Source organism: Camelus bactrianus, chromosome 12, assembly GCF_048773025.1.
Source record: "Camelus bactrianus isolate YW-2024 breed Bactrian camel chromosome 12, ASM4877302v1, whole genome shotgun sequence".
In the NCBI taxonomy this organism is placed as follows: domain Eukaryota; kingdom Metazoa; phylum Chordata; class Mammalia; order Artiodactyla; family Camelidae; genus Camelus; species Camelus bactrianus.
The window spans coordinates 46080671-46096882 of NC_133550.1; the positions used below are offsets into that span (position 1 = coordinate 46080671).

The 16212-nt window shown below is 36.7% G+C and overlaps 1 long non-coding RNA gene across 1 annotated transcript in view; it reads left to right on the plus strand.

The window, feature by feature from the left end:
• Positions 1-13632: 13632 nt before the first annotated feature.
• LOC141579431 (uncharacterized) overlaps positions 13633-16212 on the plus strand; it is a 165593-nt gene continuing 163013 nt past the window's right edge. Inside the window, exon 1 of the long non-coding RNA XR_012510794.1 lies at positions 13633-13784. This is a non-coding gene — a long non-coding RNA (uncharacterized LOC141579431). The remainder of the gene's footprint in view (positions 13785-16212) is intronic.

A 16212-nucleotide genomic window follows, 5' to 3' on the forward strand; every position in this document is an offset into this window, starting at 1 on the left:
TCATTGTATCTAGATATAAATTTTATGTAAGTGGTCTGGAAATGTTAGAGATAATTGAATACAAAATTTTGTTAACAATTCGGATATACCCATAGTTCGATCAAATTAATTATCTGAATGGTAGAGACCAGCTCACATAATAATTTCTACACTGAACAACCTTTACTTCTCTTTTTCCATCAAGAAAATGCTGAATCTCAAAAGACACCGAATTAAATGTCTCAACTAAGAATAATTTCCCAACTTCACCTACCTGTATTAATCCTGCTTCTACAACACACACACTGTGTAGTTACATTTTTGTTCATTTTATTTGAAATTATTTTGTATTTTTGGCAATATTATAAATGCACATAGTTAACATATCAAATAAAACTAAAAGACTTTTCATGAAAACTAAGAAGACACTCTTCAATTCCCACTCAACATAGATCTTCTTTCCCAAGACAAATTTTCAAATGTTTCATTTTTACAAGCATTTTAAAATAATATTTTTTTAAAAAAGTATTGCTCTTAAAGTTTTATTTCTTAATGTATCAAATTTTAATATCATCTATTAACTTTCTGTTATAGAATGGTTTAGCCTTCTTATTTCAAACACCTTTCCCCAGCACCCAATAGCCCAATGTAATTATATCATAAACATGCATTAGGTCAAATAAGTCATTATTTTATTATGATATATAAATCTGCCTTATCAATCCAAGCATCGTATTGCATTTATTTTTATCTTCTTACAAAATAGTAGGGTTTTTCCTGGCATTAATAATTGCATTTTTCATTTGTTTAGTTTTCTGTATATCTACTGCTTTTCTTCTTTTCTAAGTACAGCCACAGATCTGTCAAGGTATGGGGGTAATTTTCTCCAGTATAGATATCCCGTATATAGACAATATAAATTGCACTTAAATTTTTTTCATGCTGTTCTTACTGATGGATTTCCTTCTGTGATTGATGCTCAGCTATTATCTTGGAGCTTTTCTGCTCTCCTGCAGTAATGGAACAATGGAACTGGAGGAATCACATATCTTTCAGAAGCATCATATTATTTTTTCTTGAGTTACTCCATGTTTTGTTGAAGATCATCTTCCAATGGCTTCCTAGCTGCTTAAGAATTTAAAATTGAGAGTTCTCTTACATGTCAGGAAAAAATGTCACAGAATTGGAAATGGACAAGACAATTACTGAGTGTCCTTTCAGTGGAATTCTGGACATTGTCTAGTAAACCCTTCAGGGATTGCCTGATCTATCGAAGTGTGCAAGTCAGGGTGTAAAAAGCTGATAATCATTCAGGTCATTTTTTTCCTCTATAATCCAAATGAGTTTTGTCTGATATGTGGAGATATAATTGATTTTGCCTTCAGGAAAAAATAATCTCAAACATTACCCCATATTACTCTATAGGTATTAACAATTTTCATAGCTGCCAATTAATTTTAGCATTCCTATTAAGTACATACTCACATTCTCAATTGGTTTTAACATCAATTAATGGGTGAAATAAAATCATTGGTTCATTTTATATACTCAGAAAAGTTCTATTTTTATCTTTATAAAAATGTAACATATTTATAAGTGTCTTTGTTATAGTCTTCTACTAATTTGATAGCTAGAATGGTCAGAGAAGTTTAGGTTGCAAATCATTTTCTTTTAGTAGTTTGGAGGCATCATTTCCCAGATCTAACAGATCAGAAACCTTACGTCTTTCCCATTCGCTCACCTTTGTATATCACCTTTTTTATTCACTTTTTCTGTCTGGAGTTTTAGAGTCTTCTCTTTTTCCACAGGATAAAATTTCAGAATCTACTGAGTACTCAGTAGTTCCTTTTAGCCTGGAAATTCAGGTTTTTATGGACAATGTTTCTTTGTTTCTTTGCTGCAGCATAGAATAGCAGTTACAAGTGTAAGCATTCACATTAGGTTGTTTTTTATTTTTTTTATTTCTGTGAGTATATTCTTAACTTACAAAAATGATTTAACTTGATTTTCCCCATTCATGGCATAGTCCTTTTTATGATAGGAATAACTATCTACAATTATGACTAGGATGATATTGGGAAAAAAAAAAAAAAGAACAAATATACTCAGTGTCTAGAGAGTTCTTCATTTCCAGGACATGTGAAAATGCTCATTTTGACTAGAGTCTCTGGGAAGGGAAGTGGTAAGAAACAGGGATGAAGAGATTAGATGTGGCCAGAATTTAATGAGTTACCTTTCCTCTTATGTCACTGTTTCCTGTGGTTTCTGATTTGACTTATCCTCTATCATGTTTTGTTTCTTTAAGTAAACGTCTCATCTTCTGTTTTCCCTTTATATGAAATATTCATTCTTCTAACTCAGATTTATTCCCGGCATACTTATTCTACTTTCCAAAAAATGTTTTCTACTTGGCATTAAGCCATCTTACACACGCTGTAAATACAGTAAGAACTTTTATTCTCACATTTTTCAGCTGTCCTCTTGCTTTATCTCCAGACAAGTCAGAAACTGAAGTGTACCAGATAGGAGGGGAAGACTGGAAACTTAAACTAAGGAGAAACAAAAGAGGTGCCCGGTCTTCCTTCTCCTGTTTCTGTTAGCAGAAGCTCCTTTTAGGTGAGAGAGAAGTTTTAAGTTCACAGTTTTCATTGTGACAAGAGACTGGGCACTTTTAATTACTGAACTGAGGTTATGTTAATGAGTTAAAGTAACAGTTGGGCTTTTTGTTATTTAAGATTAAAGTGAATATTATGGAAATGTCATACTTTTTATTCAGGACGAGGGAATATAGCTCCCTGATTGGTAGATTCAAAGGGACTGTGAGATCTAAAAACAAAATGTTTTTTATGATTCACCCATGGGTACTATGAGTTCATTGTGTGTGAGTGTGTCTTTCTGTATATCATATTACAGCTACATACATTAGTTTTACTTCACAGTAATAGATTTTTCCATAGTATTAATTCACAAGCTGTACTATTACATTATAGAAAGGCAAGCTACAAATATGGAATTAGCAAATCTCCTTTACTTTAAAATAATGTTTCAAAATACTGTACCTTTTGCTTCAGACTGAACGGTAACTCATCGTACTACTGTTTGAAGCTTCATTGTGTTAGATCATCAGATGTAGGTATTCATTTAAAAGCTTTGTGTCAGTTTTCTTCACAAACTCTTAACCCGATTGGTGAAAGAGGCCAATGGAAGAAAAAAAATATATGAAGGATGTTGGATTAAATTGAACTTTTGTAGAAGGATCTGAAATTTCAACTAAACTATTACAAATAAATTTGGGGAGGTGTAAAAGAAGGAGCAGTAAGTCCTGGTCATACACGCAGATCTGATTAGTTCTGTTACTAGAGATGAAGTTAGCAATTAGGCTCCTGTGGGCACCTCTTTCGTGTGGCCTGCTGTTGTCTATGGCAACATAACCTAATAAACTCCTTTTCTAGTCTCAAAAAAAAAAAAAAGGAAAAGGAAAGAAATTAATGTGAGAGAGGAAATACATGACAACTCCTCCTCCCGAAAAAAAAAAAATTGAGAGGAAGGTGTTTGTCAGTAGCAACTGTGTTACTATATAAAGTCTTTCAGTTCAAAGACTTATTTTGAAGCACTTTTTTTCCCCAACATTACAGTGCTTTGCTCCACTTCATAATTTCCCTAAAATTATACAGCTGTCACAAAGTCATGGTCTGTGAACTGTAGTAATATGTGTTGAGTACATTGTTATCTTCTTGCCATCAGCAATCATATGATGGTTGATATTTTTTTCCATAAGTAACACTAACTTATTAAGATTTTAAAAAATTCCTAGGGCTGTCTGAGAAGACTCATGTGATACTAATATCCCAGTGCCTAAGGATTTGATGTTTTTGTGATCCATCTTAAAGCCTGAAGTACTATACATACGTAAACACACACACACATGTATATGGATACATACATATACATTATATATACACACACACACACATATATATGTATATATATAATAATCTCTAAATGTTTAGCTGCAGCTAAAAATTCTCTTAAATTTTAATGTATGCCTAATCTAACTAGATATTTGGGCTTGGATTTTCTACTTAATTCTGAAATGTAGCTTACTCCAAACTGAACACCTCATCATTTCTGACTATTCCTTACCTTTATAATTCCTTCATCTAGCAAGTTGCAGATGTCCCACAAACCTTCAGTTACTTTACGTGCCTCAATCTTGTTCATCACTGACATCCAATGAGATTCCCTCTGTGTATTTCTTATATCCCTCTCTTCTTCATTGCAGTATCACTGTTCTTATAGATTACTGAAATAGCCTCCTAGTAGTTTTTCCTGCTTCCGTTCTTCTCACGCCACGTGGGTCAGATCAGGCCACCAAAGGTTGGCTAATACTTAAGGCTGGTGGAAAGAACTTGGATAGGTTTAGGTTATATTGACCAATAAGAGCTAAGATACAACCAAATAGATGCTACTCCCAGTGTCTATCTAGCTTCCTATTAAAGCAGGAACAAATTTTAGTGGCCAATGCATGAAGAGAAATATGCTAGGTTAAAAGTTAAGATTAGTAGTTGGACTGAATAATGAAAGTAAAAGCTAACAGGCAAAACTGAGTCTAATTACAGCAAGTGTGAGGTGTGATTCAAGATTGTACTTAGTTACATGAGGCGTTATAGCAAAGGTGACCAAATACCTCTACAAAGCATTAGGTCAAAAGAAATGCATGAAAAGAGCAAGAGGTGGGAGGGAAAAAATATGCTGATAATGACTTTATAAGATATAATAAATAATTTTCAAAATTATTATTAAATTCAGCTCAATGGCTGAAACAATAATACATACATACATTTTAATATGATCTCTCTTCCTTTTGTCTTTAAATGCTACTTTCAAGTCTTCTTTATCGTAAAAGATGTAAATGGTTATTCTATAACATTTATTATTCCATTTAATTCTAATAACAATTCTATAAGAAATGTGTTATTTGCATTTCAGAGGTTATAAAACTGAGGCTCAAGATCACACAAACTGTAAGGAACAGATGAACTTGGGTTTTGAATCATAGTTCCACATGTGAACTTCATCAAGTCACTTAAGTATTACATAGACCAGTGATTCTCAGGCAGAGCGATTTTGCTCTCCAGGGAGCATTTGGCAATGTCTGAAGATACTTTCTGTTGTCACCGCTGGGAGAAGGGGAGTTTGCCACTGACATCTTAGTGGGTAGAGGCCAGAGATGTTGCTAAATATCTTACAAGGCACAAGACAGCCCTCCACCACAAAGAATTATAATGTCATTAGCACGGAGGTTGAGGAATCACAGAATAGTTGTAATGTCCAGTTACTACAACAATATGCAGTAACAAAGAATGACATAGGCCTTATAAATTGAGGGATGTATAGAAAGAAGTAGAAAAAGAAGATGCATTACTGAGTCAGTAAGAACAAGATACAGACGAAGTGCAGTAGAAGTTTACCTATGCCTGCCTATGATCAAAGTTTTGCTACACAAATGAATAGAACACGCAGAGTCATATAAAAAAAGTCTGCCTTTTCAAGGTTGCAAATGTGATATCAATCATTTTAGAAAGAACGTTTACAATAAAATGTAACCTGGGCTAGAATTTGGCTTTGTAAAGGATGTGTACCATATTTCCTCAATTCATAGACTCTATTCATTGTAAGACATCCATTTTCTGGAAGCTCGGTGAGAACAAAGCATTACCTTCAATACAAACATTTAAAAAGACAAGTATAGCAGAGCGTTTGTTTCCATACGACTACAGGTCTTTTAATCTTTCATGTCGTAAATTTAAATGTCTTCACTGTTTAGTCTAAGTGGTTTTTGGAGTCACTGCTCTGATTACACACATCAGGTGATCCCTGCTTGGACAGTACATGCTCATGATCTTGAAAATATCTGCAGCTTGAAGAACCAACTGTAATCTTACAGTATATCCAAGAATTCTAGGCCTTTAAGTGTATTTCCTCTTTGGTAAACTCCATCCCACCCTTTTTTTTTTTTTTTTAATCCTGGAAATCAAACAGTTTCTCTTAAAAATTCATTTGGAAGCTTTTGACAGATACCTACCTATCCAATGCTTGAGTGATTGCTTTTTATGACACAGCGATGAGTCTTCAATCTTTACAAGCTTTGTAAAGTCTCTGATGGTCTGAAGAGGCTTAGTTATTTCTACTTCCTAAACTGATTTGCTGGGCTTGTGACAGAGAATCATTGGTATACCCAATAATTTTTGTTTTAAGCATGCACAATAATATAGTCTTTGGAATAAATTTTTAGGGACAATCAGGGATTCAAAAATAATTTAAATTAACTTTTGCTGCCTTTGCACATAATTCAGCTGAGGACAATTAGATGAATATATGTCTTCAGTACTGTTTTCTTTCTCTAATTCATCTGTGCACTCTCTCTCTCTCTCTCACATACAAACACACACATACACCAGTGGCTATGATAAGAACCAGAAAGTCACTATCGACTTACTTTTTTTTAAAACTTGATAAATTTGACGTTATATTTTAAAAATTTAAGGTGTATATCATGTTACTCTGACATTTATATATTGTAATATGACTGCCATTGAAGCAATATTTATCACATTACATTGTCATAGTACAATACTACTGCCTGTATTCATTACACTGTGCATTTCCATGGCTGATTTACTACTTGTTACAAGTCTGTACCCTTAAACACCATCACTCTTATCCCCTCTGTCCCCCACCCCCAGGTAACCTCCATCTTACTCTCTGTTTTCTTGAAGGTATAATTTTCTTAGATTCCACACGTAAGTGATATCACACAGAACTTGTATTTCTCTGCCTGACTTACCTCGCTTAGCATAGCGTGCTCAAGGACCATCCAGTGGACCGGATGGTCATTGTACTCATTATGGACCAGAGTCATTGTACTCTGATTCCAATTTCAAAAATCTTCTTAATTTTTCAAAATTTTAGTGGATCTAGAAATTGAACAAATAAGTTTCCTTGTATTTTCATTAAATTAAAATAATTTCAACAGCAAATTTTTGTTAATTAAAATAATTTCTTACATAATCTTAGAAATAAACTATGTGGCTTAAATCAGAGATATAAATAGCATTCAGCATTAATTTATTTATCTTATTCCAAAATGACATGTATCTCTACTGCATGAGAAGCCCACATCACTTAAAAAATAAAATAGGGAGTGAGGGTATAGTAGAGTGGTAGTAGAGTGCTCAGTAGTAGAGTGCAAGCTTAGCATGCAGGAGATCCTGGGTTCAAGCCCCAGTACTTCCATTAAAGTAAATAAATAAACTTAATTACCGCCCCCCAATAAATAAATGAATAATAAATTTAAAAAATTTTAAAATAACAAAATAAGCCATCAGAAGTTATACAATCTTGCTTCAAGTGATTTAATCAATCTAACTAATGCATCTACCACTACATCTAGATAAAAATTAAAACCTATTAAACTAATTCTGGCTGAAACAATTTTCCCTGGGAAAATTAAACTAGTCTTGGAACCATGTTAACATATAGACACAAGACTTGCACATTTCCAAAATGTTCTCTCTGCTGTTTTTCATAATACTGTTAGAAGTAATTTGATACTTTTTCCAATTTTTCTTGAGTCTTTTATTGCTGAACCTCAAGATTGAGTTTCTTGTTGCCATTAGTAACACTGACAGTTACTATAGTATCAACCTGATAATAACCTATTTTCAAGGAATACGGTAGATGGAAGAGACACTAATTATTTAAAGTTATTTAAATTATATGGTTTATAAGGTTATTAACGGTTATGCCTTTGGTATATGTGTTAGTGACATATTTAGCATATGGAAAGAGATATAAAACTATCAGGTGAATCAAAAAATCTATACATACATGCTTTGAAGATAAATGTATACACACCTAAGAATATGTAAATAATTGAGTGATTTTAGTGTTATATATAAAGGTCAATAACTATTGACCTTGTGAAAAAAGCCTCTAATTCTAGGCCAAATACATTTAGAAAATTAGATTCATATAACTATCTCAAAATGAAAAGTGTCTGCCTTGTCTGTTTTATAAGAGTGAAAGGAGAAGCCATTAAGAGATGGGTGAGGTCACAGGCTGTGTGATGCTGTAAGGAGTTTAACATTTTATTCTAATTGGGACAGAAACCACTGGAGTATTTAAAGCAAGACTGGAGGTGGGGGGGCGATATGATATATACGATATGTGATCATGTTTTGGGGATATGGCCAATGTACGTAATTTTAGAGTAATTCTAGTGGCTGAGTGGTGAGAGTAGAAACAAAGAGATCAGTTGTGAAGCTATTGTATTAGCCAAGATGAGAAATGATAATGTTTGGTAAACAGTAGAAATGATAAGAGGTTACAACTGGCATACTTGATGATGTACTGAATTAGAGGTGTTAAGAAAGGGACAAAGGAATGACTTCTAGGAGTGGGATCTGAGCATGCTGTTGAATTGAGTGGAAAAATATTGGGCAGGAGGTTTTGGAGAGAACATTCACTTTGAGATGTCTAGAGTTAGTCCAGTGGTGATTAGGAGGCTATTTTAGTATTCTGGACTACATGTGTTGATGGCTAAATTCAGGACTCACATTGGTGCCAAAATTCTGAAAGACCCACAATCAGAGGAAGAAAAAACAATATTTTTATGTTGGTTGAATTCCTGGCTAAGGAGATCCCATTTTTATAATCTATAAAAGTGGGCTGATTAACAACCTCCCTGGATGGTTACAGCCTTGAGGGGAGGCACTGTGAGTTTTTCATTTTTGCAACTTTTGTGTCTAGTAGAGACTATATGAAATAGTAAGTTTCAATAGCTAATGTTGAATAATTTAAATGAGCACAAGGGTATAAATCTATGTTCTGTTATAATTACCAAAAGGAGAGCTTTCTTTGCATACTTTTTATATAAATTCATGTGCCATTCAGTGCAGCTGAAATGCTTTCTTCTGATAACCTTTTAAATTTTACTGCATTAAAATTTACTTTAATCTGGATCTGTAAAGATAAAAAGCTTACAATCTGCAAATAGATCAGAATATTCATATTCAAAGGACAGAAGCATCATAGCTGACATTCAAATTTTGCTTCCTCCTTGCTACTGTCTACTAAGAATGACTGACCCTATAAACTTTGAAGTGCAATGATTATGTGACCATTTCCCTTTCATGATCTTTAGGAGACAGAGTGCACAGAAAATTCACATGATTCATAGCTATATAAATAATAGTAAAACACTGTTTTCTGCTGAAACACAATGTCTAATTAATTTAACAATAAAAAGAATGTCAAAATATATCAAGGCAAATGTACTCCTAAAAGAGAAAAGCTTAAAAATTAGAGTACATATTAAGAACAAGGAAGTTCACTCGAGGTTGTTGCTTCTTTTGGGGCCGAAACAATGTGCCAGAAAAATTCTTTTTACTTTGCCAGTTAGTACATTGTTTTGATTTATAAATGAAATCTGAGAAGGAAACCTCAAGTCAAGTTTGATTTTCCCAGAATAATCAGATACCATTCATTGTCTGAAAATTAATACCCATGTAAAACATCCACAAAACTGAAGTAACTATTTGTTAAGTTCATGCCAGACAAATGCAGTAGGTTATCAAAATAGGACCTGTAAGTCCCTAGGAACCCCTGGGAAAAGAGAAACTTGGAACAAATAGGTATTTCTTATCTCAAGATTTATGTGATAGAGACAAGCATTTAGTTTTTTTTTTTTTAAAGATACATAACACCAAGCTGAATATTGCCATTCTAAACTCATGAAATCACATTGCAACTGGATTCGTTTTGTCATTCAGATGGGGTAACATCTCACGTTTATTACTTAGTATGTGCCAGGCAGCCCTCCATGTTGTTGCATTTAATCCACAAACATTTAATTGATGAATCTTATCCCCATTTCACAGATAGAAAATGAGACCAGAGAAGTTAAGTGTTCTGCACACGGTCATAGTGAGGGTAAGGCCAAAGTTCCTATGCAGGTCTGTCTGATTGAGAAAAAAAAAAGCTCTTTTCTTTACCTGATGGTATCTTAAACTATTTTAAACTTTGATTGGTGGCTTATCAGGGCATCTGCAACAGCTGTTCTAGGATTCTTCTCTTCTCAGGTCCTCTGCATCCCTCTTCACCTCAATCTAGGCAGAGGAGCAAGGCTCAGAGTCACTCCGAGCTCAGACCAAGATCAAATCTCCTCTACTTCCCTCCACTTCACCTCAAGCATTCTCTCCTGCTCAGTTTTCTTACATCCAGTTTCTCTGCTACTCAACTGTGAGGGCGGTCCCTGAAGTCAGCAATGACTTCTCTGTCCCTAAGACTAAGATTGTTTATCAGTTTTCATGTTCTACTTTCATTTGAGTCCTTCCAGAAGAAGATCCTGAGGCGGCTTTGAGTTTGAGAGCACTATTGTTCTTAAATGATTCCAGGAAATATTACCAGCGCAATGATGAAGACGATAGTCAATAAATCTTTGCTGTCAGGTAACTTTCCCCTGAGAATAACTTAAAGTCAAGCATGCAGGGAAACTGGCATAGCCAGTGTGGCATAACTTGAAGTCAAGCTCATACCTCAGAGTTATCCTGCTCACGGCCTCAGGGAGTTGGAGTACTTATATGCTAAGTCACATCAACTGGTTGAGGGCTTGGGAGGAAATTTCTCTGACACTATTGGCCTGTGGTGTAAGCCAAGACAGCAGGTTCTGGTGATCAAAGAAAGCTCTCAGGCAAAAATAATGCAGGTGCTGGCAGTGGGAATTTGAGCCGCCATGCACCAATCTGTTTAGTGTGAGTGGATACAGGACGATGCTGACAGTGTATGTTACATGTTACTTAAAAGTATTTACAGTGTTTGCAACTGATGATTATTTTCTTTTTATAAAAATCCTGTTTCCCCTTCTACTCCTCTACACACTCCTTTGTTTTCATAACTACATTCTTTTCCTATTGCCACCACTTAAATATAGACATTTTCCAAGCATCTGTCCATGATTCTTCTCATTTCAACCCGTAACAGTGGTAGCCTCCTGGTTTCTCTATCAGTGCAGATGATCCCGACATCTAAAACTCAATTCTAACCCTGTTTTCCTGTCCCAAGAAGCAATCCTCCAGTTTAAACCATCACATAGGACACTCCCTCTTCATTTAGCACTTCAGGATATCCAACACTGACCTTATGCTCTCCCTTAGAAAAACTTCATATTTGAAAAACTACTCATATATTCTTTCAAGTTGAGTTGTCAGAAAATTCCTCATCATCTTTAACACATCGATTTTCTATCCCCAACATTCAATCAATTACCCTGTCCTGTGAATTCTCTGCCCACAATATCTCTCCTCTGCTTCTTCCTCTGTAATTTCCACTCAGGAATTCAGACATAGGGATTTCATTATCCTTGACTTGGTCTACTTCAATAACCTCCAGAATGCCTTTTTCTAAAAGAATTTCCCATGTCAGCTATTGTTAAATTGATTTTTGTAAAGCACAGTTCTGACCATGTCCTTTTCCCCTCAAAAGTCCTAGAAGACTCCCTATTGCTTACAGAATATTGCTGTTACAGAGAACATTAGCTCTAGGTCAGTCTAAATTTCTGCCTCACCGCTTACCAACTGTGTGTCATTGATCAAACTATTACACTTTGTGAGCTTCAGTTTCTTATCTCTAAATGGAGCATGATGATACCGTGTTAACAGTGGTGTTACTTGTATGACCAGTCTGTAAACCAACCAGCACTGTGTCAGGCTTGCTACAGGCACTCAGTAAACTTTAGATCAACTTACTGGCAATATAACAGTTCACTTAGATCACGTTTCCTCTTTTTCCAAGATTCATTAGCCCAGCATTAAAAGTCCTTCAGAATTTATAAATGGAATATAAAAATTACTGCACAAGTTAAAAACCAAACAGATTCAAGAAATATATAGATGACTGCTTATTTGTCTAATTATGGGAAAGAGCCTACTAGATGTAAAAGCAAATGGAGAAGCAACAGCAACAAACTGATGGTTTGGAGTACACCATTTTTAAAGGAGAACTGTATATCAAAAATGCCAAAAATGAAGTGAATGATTTGAAAAAAAATAGAAATAAATATATGCTACATATAGTAGGCAAAAGTTAATGGCCTTCCAGTACAAAAGGTTCTTACAAATTAATAAGAAAATACAAACACCACAATAGTAAAATTTACAAAGAACATAAACTGGTAACTCAATATGAGATACTATATGATTAATAGATATTAAAAACGTGTAGCCTCAGAAATAACTGAAGTAATAAAAATTAAAATGCCACACTAGCCAGGCATTATTTAAATTTTTCTCCTCAGCTTTAATCATTCTTCCTGTAACCTCCACTCATGTTCCTAATTCAGTCTCTGGGAATCTGCATAGAAAAGAAAAATCCTTATATCAAGTATGTCCTTTCAGCTAATTCAAGAAATGTATTATTTTATCCCTATAGACTCTCTGCCTAGTAATGGTCACTTCCTTCAATGACTACTTGCATTACTTCGTTAGAAGCCCATATACCATTTCAGCATCCAGAAATGATGCAAACTGCCAGAAAATATTTGACTATAGTACTCAGGTTTGAAAATAAACATTCTTGGTATAATGTGAGCAGAATAGGTCAGACATATATTTAAATTAGTGGTTCTCAACTGGGAGCAATTTTGTCCCTTAGGAGACATTTGGCAATGTCAGGAAATATTTTCAATTGTCACAATTGGAGTAAGGAGATTTTTTACTAGCATCTACCAAGGATGCTGATTAACATCTTGCAAGGTACAGGAAAGTCCCCTCCCTCCACCAACAAATGATTATCTAGTCCAAAATGGCAATAATGCTATGGTTGAGAAGCCCTGATTTAGATGATGATTTAAGTAATACTATGTCCAAAGAAAAGAAGCAAATTTTTATATTTTAAATTCTAGGTAATTTTTTTTTTTTTCAGAGAGTGGCATTCTCTACACCTGAATATTATCTGGCTTTGAAAAAGATTACTCTCTGCATAGTTAAATGGCCATTAAGAAATTTCCCACTGGAAAAGTGCTGGCCTCAGCTGTGATTACCTTGTGCAAATGTTACTCTCTTCACGAATACATTTGCATTCAGTTAGAGAGATTTACTCATTTACCTCGTAATCTTGCCTATGGCATTACTTTATACTTATGTTTCCATAGTGATATACAGACTTTAAAAGGAAATTGGTTCTACATCCTAGGGATAACAAAGCAACAGTTTGGAGTTAAATAGATTTGAATGGCAGAGTTCTTGCCAAACATTCTTCTAAAAATTATTCTACCTGAAAATTACCTTAATTATTTGACTGGGAGGAAATAATATAATGTAAGAGAAATGAAAATCACATGTACTAACCTTTGTGTGCCATGTGCATAAAGAATCAGAATCAGAATCACAGTATTTACCGTGTCATAAATACTATTTCCCTGACTTTGGGCAAAAACTCATAATAATATGGAGAAATGTGTGTATGTATTCTTAAAAAAAACCAAAAACTGAGACCAAAACAAAAATTTACTTTAAATCGACGGTCTTTTTGTTAAACCTTGAATGTAAAACATCTCCAGGTGTCTCGATTCTAAAGGAATTGGAGGGGAGCGGCCAAGATGGCGGAGCAGAAAGACGCTCGGAGCTCACGCCCTCCCACAGATACACCAAGAGCGACATCCACGGACACACCCGTTGACTCAGAATGCCTGCCGAACTTTGACAGAACATCACCTTCTTCAAAAGACAAAATTCGTCACAAATCTGGTAGGAAAAAAAAAAAAGAAAAAGGAAATTAGTGCAGGACGGGTCCCGCAGGGAGGGAGCGGCAAAGGAGGACTAGCGCTCGTTGGCTGGGTCTCCCCTCTCCAACGGAGAGGCCAGTGGGACGGAGCGGGAGCCTCCGAGGCTCGGATCTGTGCAGAACGGCCCTTGGCCGACAGAACTAAGTTAAACGGGCACAAAGGGTCCTTGCAACCCTCAGCCCGAGACACAAACGGGCAGGGGTGTGACTGGACAGGCTGCCCGAGCCGGGCGGAGGACTGGCGCTGGCTGCTCAGAGGCCACCTGGGGGGACTGCAGTGTGGTGTGCGCCGTGGCTGGGAGGGTACACAGAGCAGAACCACCTGGGTTCCCCATAAAAGAAAATAAAATAAAAAAGAAAGCAACACTGCTGGTGCACACTGAGGGGAGGGGTGCCGTGGGCTTTGTCTCCACAGACCTGCCGCACCGCGCTGGGCGCGCTCTCGGGAGAAGAGAGGCGGGGCTCGGCCACAGCCGCCATAGGCCCTGGTGCGCGGCTCCCAGGCGGAGGCTGGGTGCAAACCTGAATGCATACTTAGGGGCTCTGCAACCTCACAGACGGGACTGAGATTTGTTTACAGCCCCAGGCAGGGGGGACGTTCTGCTCCATGGATGCCTTTGTGGGTCCATGCCTCTAAGACAAAAGTTCTGACGTACAGTGGGGGTGAGGGCTGGTGCGGCCATTTTCCGTGAGCCCGCCTACTTTGCGCGGGCGCGGCGCTGGGAGCGGCGCTGGGGGCGGCGCTGGGGGCGGCACTAACCGGTGGCGCTACCCACGGCCCTCTGGAAAGAGCGAGCAGAGTTTGCGCAGTGGGGCAAGTGCAGGAGCTGTGTTTGGCATTGGAAATGGCGCTGACCCGGTGGCAAGACCCACGGGCCTCTGGAATGAGTGAGCAGAGTTTGCATAGCAGGGCAAGTGCAGGAGCGGCATTTGGCACTGGGAATGGTGCTGATCCAAAGGTGTGCCACAATACAGGTGTGCGACCCAGAAATCGTCTTTACTGCACTGGTAGCCCTGAGGGCAGAGAACCTGGGGGACACCAGAGCAGTGCACTGACATTCCCACAGCTAAAGTGGAACAAGGGCAGAGTCAACAAAGAGTACTTAAAGTGCTCCAACCCCTCCTATTATGCACTGCAGCTAAGAAACGGGTCTGGACGCCTCCATTCCAACAAAAGGGGACCAGACAGGCCCCTGTCAGGGCTGTGAAAACCACAGAACAAAAAGAGGCCCCACTCAACAGCCAGGGCAGGCTTTATTACAGAAATACAACATACCATAAGAGAATACTATAAACAACTATATGGAAACCAACTGGAAAATCTAGAAGAAATGGACAAGTTTCTGGAAACATACAGTATACCAAGACTTAACCAAGAAGAAACAGACTGCTTGAACAGACTAGAAATGAAATAGAATTAGCAATAAAAACCTCCTTGCAAACAAAAGTCCAGGACCAGATGGCTTCACTGGGGAATTCTACCAAACATACAAAGAATTCATACCGGTCCTTCTCAAACTCTTCCAAAAGACTGAAAAGGAGGGAGTACTCCCAAACTCATTCTGTGAAGCCACCATCACCCTGATACCAAACCAGAGAAAGACACTACCAATAAAGAAAATTACAGACCCAGTATCACTGATGAACATAGCTGCAAAAATCCTCAACAAAATATTAGCAAACAGAATCCAACAGCACAAAAAAAAAAGATCATACACCATGATCAAGCTGGATTCATCTCAGGGACACGAGGATGTTTCAACATAATGCAAATCAATCAACATGATACTCCATATCAACAAGAGAAAGGACAAAAGTCATGTGATCATCTCAATGGAGAAAAAGCATTTGATAAAATTCAACACCCACTTATGATAAAATCTCTCACCAAAGTGGGTATAAAGGGAACATATCTCAACTTAAGAAAAGCTATTTATGACAAACCTACAGCCAGCATAGTACTCAACAGTGAAAAACTGAACGCCTTCCCACTAAAATCTGGAACAAGACAAGAATGCCCCCTTCATTACTTCTATTCAACATAGTATTGACCTATGGTCAATTAATCTTCAACACAGGAGGCAAGAATATACAATGGAGAAAAGATAGTCTCTTCAGCATGTGGTGTTGGGAAAACTGGGTAGCAGCATGCAAATCAATAAAGTTAGAACACTCCCTCACACCATACACAAAAATAAACTCAAAATGGCTTAAAGATTTATATATAAGACAAGACATAATAAACCTCCTAGAAGAAAACATAGGCAAAACATTATCTGACATAAATCTAGCAATGTTCCCCTACAGCAGTCTACCCAGGCAATAGAAGTAAGAGCAAAAATAAACAAAGGAACCTAATTAAACTTATAAGCTTTTGCATAGCAAAGGAAA